Here is a 4734-nt window from a genome sequence, read left to right as displayed (position 1 = left end):
TGAAAGTTGGACTAGTCTCACCATAGTCATTATGGAGCATTGACAAATATGCTGAAAATCTACACACTTCCATCAGCTCCAGTTACCCTTTAACAGAGTAACTCCTCCTGTGTAACTACCCCCCACCACCTCCAAGGAACATACTCCATCCACAGCGCGTTACTCTCTCACCCCCCCCCCCCCCCCCCCCCCCCCCCCCCAAAACTAGGAACATACTCCATTCACAGCACTTTACTACCCCCCCCCCCCCCCCCCCAACCCCACCTCCACCACCTAGGAACATACTCCATCCACAGCACGTTACTCACCCCACCCCCACCACCCTAGGAACATACTCCATCCACAGCACGTTACTCACCCCACCCACCTCCACCACCTAGGAACATACTCCATCCACAGCACGTTCCTCAGCCCCCGCCCCCCCAAACTAGGAACATACTCCATCCACATCACGTTACTCACCTCCCCACCTCCACCATCTAGGAACATACTCCATCCACAGCACGTTACTCACTCACCCCCCACCCACCCACCCCAAACTAGGAACATCTCACCCTCAGCACGTTACTCATCCCCCCCCCCCCCCCAACTAGGAACATACTCCATCCACAGCACGTTACTCACCACCCCCCCAAACTAGGAATATACTCCATCCACAGCACGTTACTCACCTCCCCCCCGCCCCCCCAAACTAGGAACATACTCCATCCACAGCACGTTACTTACCCCACTCCCCCCGCCCCCCAAACTAGGAACATACTCCATCCACAGCACGTTTACTCACCTCCCCACCTCCACCATCTAGGAACATACTCCATCCACAGCACGTTACTCACTCACCCCCCACCCACCCACCCCAAACTAGGAACATACTCCATCCACAGCACGTTACTCAGCCCCCCCCCCCCCCAACTAGGAACATACTCCATCCACAGCACGTTACCCACCACCCCCCCCAACTAGGAATATACTCCATCCACAGCACGTTACTCACCTCCCCCCCCCCCCCCCCCCCCAAACTAGGAACATACTCCATCCACAGCACGTTACTTACCCCACTCCCCCCGCCCCCCCAAACTAGGAACATACTCCATCCACAGCACGTTACTCACCTCCCCCCCCCCCCCCCGCCCGCCCCCCAAACTAGGAACATACTCCATCCACAGCACGTTAATCACCCCACCCCCCCAGCTAGGAACATACCCCATCCACAGCACGTTACCCACCACCCCCCCAACTAGGAATATACTCCATCCACAGCACGTTACTCACCTCCCCCCCCCCCCCCCAAACTAGGAACATACTCCATCCACATCACGTTACTCACCTCCCCACCTCCACCATCTAGGAACATACTCCATCCACAGCACTTCACTACCCCCCCCCCCCCCCCCCCCCACCCACCACCACCTAGGAACATACTCCATCCACAGCACGTTACTCACCACCCCCAACTAGGAACATACCCCATCCACAGCACGTTAATCACTCACCCCCCACCCACCCACCCCAAACTAGGAACATACTCCATCCACAGCACGTTACTCATCTCTCCCCCCCCCCCCAAACTAGGAACATACTCCATCCACAGCACGTTACCCACCACCCCCCCAACTAGGAATATACTCCATCCACAGCACGTTACTCACCTCCCCCCCCCCCCCAAACTAGGAACATACTCCATCCACAGCACGTTACTCACCTCCCCCCCCCCCCCCCCCGCCCCCCAAACTAGGAACATACTCCATCCACAGCACGTTAATCACCCCACCCCCCCCAACTAGGAACATACCCCATCCACAGTACTTGCCCCCCCCCCCCTCCTCTTTAACTACTGCTGCAAGTGATGAAAGTTGGACTAGTCTCACCATAGTCATTATGGAGCATTGACAAATATGCTGAAAATCTACACACTTCCATCAGCTCCAGTTACCCTTTAACAGAGTAACTCCTCCTGTGTAACAGGTGTGTCCTGATCTGGAAAAGACATTCATTCAGTCTGTACAGTTTTTTAAAAGTAAAATCCAACCGATTGGGGGGGGGGGGGGGGGGGGGTGCTATTGATGAAATGTGCGGGCAGAGCCTGGTCGTGTGCATTTCCAACCGAATTCCTGGGCACAGCACGCCCAGCTTTCAGCTAACGTGTGGATTATTTTTTTTGCTGGTTTGAATTCCATGCAAGGAGCGGCTGAGTGAGCCGGCCGGGCGATGCCGAGACTGTAGGACCCAGCAGTGCCCCAGCGCGAAGGCCGGGCTGGGTTTGGGGGGGTGGGGGGGGGATGCTCCACCTCTTTGCAGCCGGCAGCTCCGGGGTGGCTCCCGGCAATGTTTAAACCCCCCACCCCCCCCCCCCCCGATTCTTCAGCAGGAGCCGGTACTAACCCCAAATGCTGCTCTTCATCCGAACGCGGGTGGCCCCCTGCTTTTTGTTGTTGCTGCCTTTCCCCTCCGGTTCGTGCAGCCTGGGAACTCGCTGCCTCTCTCTGTGCCGGTCTCGCTGTCCTTCAGTCCCGGACCCAAACGTGTCAATTTCGCGGGGCAGCCAACCGGAAAACGGCGCCTTCTGGTAAAGATGAAGTCGAAAAGCACCTCTGATTCATTGCTGCCATTTTGGACGCCTTGCACTGAAAAAGAGCGATTGCACAATGTTAAAATTCCCCATGTTGGTGCGAGCGCCGATCCATTCACTGCAATGACTGACTGCTCTGGCTGGAAAGCCCCTCGTGTCGATATCACTTCCTCTGTCTCTGGAAATCCCCTTCTCTATAAACAATATAACAGCGGTGCAGCACTCACTCACTCACACACACACACACACAGCAGCACTTTGACCGACTGCCGATTAATGTGCCTTAAAGTGACACAAATGCTTCACAACGTGCCTCTTACGGTGATCCATTTTACCGCTTTGTAATTTATAATCAACATTTGCTGAGACGCATGTCAAAGCCAAAGGTCCCTCAAATGTGGCGAGTGAAGCATTATATCTTTTTTTGCGCCGGGCTAGCTGAAGGTTGCTTTAGTTAAATGGAGAAACCGTGGGCTATTAGAAAGAAGGTAAGGGTGCCGGTGCTGACACCAGTGACGTTCGCAGCCACATTGACACTTGGGCGCCCAGCTCATTTCACTGGAATTAAAGAGCTTCTCGCTCCCTGATGTCATCGGCTCACCGAGTTGGTCTGATTCCCCCCCTCATTGGACGGTATTTATCGACATCAACTCCTCGAAATAACCCCCCCTCCCAAATTAGAATGCTGCTGCCCACCTATTTTGGGTTAAATATCAAAGGGAACCAGTCCCCCTTGACTTTCCATTGGAGCTGGGTAAATTGTGACATTCTCGCCTTTTCTCAGCGTGGGAACCACCTGCAGAGCGGTTGTGCAGTGCAGGGAGTGTGTGCTGCTGCCATCAACAGCATAGCTTTCATTCTTATTAGGATTGACACCATTGCTTTACTCATCCACCAAATCAAACTGACATTTAGTCCTCACCACCCTCCCCTTCCCAGCGCCACCATAGCGCTGTGGTTAGCACAGTTGCTTCACAGCTCCAGGGTCCCAGGTTCGATTCCCAGCTTGGGTCACTGTCTGTGCGGAGTCTGCATGTTCTGCGCGGGTTTCCTCCGGTTTCCTCCCACAGTCCAAAGATGTGCGGGTTAGGTGGATTGGCCATGATAAATTGCCCCGTAGTGTCCAAAAAAAAGGTTAAATGGGGTTACCAGGTTATGGGGATAGGATGGAGGTGTGGGCTTGGGTAGGGTGCTCTTTCCAAGGGCCGGTGCAGACTCGATGGGCTGAATGGCCTCCTTCTGCACTGTAAATTCTATGATTTCCTTGTTTCCCTTCATGCCCCCTCTGAGTTCACCTTGCCTGTGAGACCCACCTCCGCTCCCAGCAGGATCTTCAACGTTCCATCTAAACAGTTCCTTGTCTCTCTTTCCACAGCGCAGTCATTGCCCCATCCTGGTAATCTGACTTTCACCCCTTCAGCTGTGTAAATTCAGCCTGTGAATGACATACCCCCAAGTTTACTTCCCCATTTCCTGCAACACCATCCAAACCAAAGTCACAGATGACATCCTCTAGGGCTGTCAGCGGGTTGCATTGTCCCCACCTTCTCTGCTGCCAATGATATGATTGACCGCCCTGCCCTCCTCTCAATGCCCCTTGTTGCCACGTGAAAGATGTGAAATGCTTTACTCAGGTTAGGTTACTGACTGCAGAATGTTGAGTGAGGTAAAGTTTACAGGATGCAGCGGCTATCTGGGGAAGCATTGGAATAATCCATTCTGGGCGAGGGTTTGAACAACACATACATTGAATAGGGATGGAGGAGGGCCTGGCGTCCAGCCACCAAAAGTCTCTCTGTGTTTATATCCCTTTTTTGTGAGGGCCACGAAGAATCCAGCACAAGTCCTCGGGATACAAAGAAATAACATTTATTTACAATAACATATACACAACAGCAGCAACTTCTCTATCTGCTGGTTCCAAACTGGCCAGCTTTATTTATGCAGGGAGTCTGCTAATGATTTCTCCGCCCCCCTCATTGGGGAAGCTCATACTCCCATACGATTGTGGAATTGTCATTAGTCCCCAGCCAATGGTAAGCAGGCAGGTTATAACATCCCTCCCCTCTAAAGTCCAAGGAATCCACTGAAGACCCTGGCGAAGGAGGGTGTTGGACTCGTTTTGCCGCAGGCCGGACACCATTTGTACGAGGCGCTGGATCGGG

General features: G+C 53.7%; 1 protein-coding gene across 1 annotated transcript in view; it reads right to left on the bottom strand.

Moving 5' to 3' along the window:
• Window positions 1-4368, bottom strand: part of traf3 (TNF receptor-associated factor 3) — an 81597-nt gene extending 77229 nt beyond the window's left edge. The window contains exons 1-2 of the mRNA XM_038777314.1: window positions 4316-4368; window positions 2383-2624 (exon numbers count right to left, since the gene is read on the bottom strand). The gene's annotated coding sequence lies outside the window, so the exon portion shown is untranslated. The remainder of the gene's footprint in view (window positions 1-2382; window positions 2625-4315) is intronic.
• Between the last annotated feature and the right edge of the window lie 366 nt (window positions 4369-4734).

Source organism: Scyliorhinus canicula, chromosome 2, assembly GCF_902713615.1.
Source record: "Scyliorhinus canicula chromosome 2, sScyCan1.1, whole genome shotgun sequence".
In the NCBI taxonomy this organism is placed as follows: domain Eukaryota; kingdom Metazoa; phylum Chordata; class Chondrichthyes; order Carcharhiniformes; family Scyliorhinidae; genus Scyliorhinus; species Scyliorhinus canicula.
Note: the sequence above shows the minus strand (reverse complement) of the source record. Positions and strands in the feature narration are given on the sequence as shown.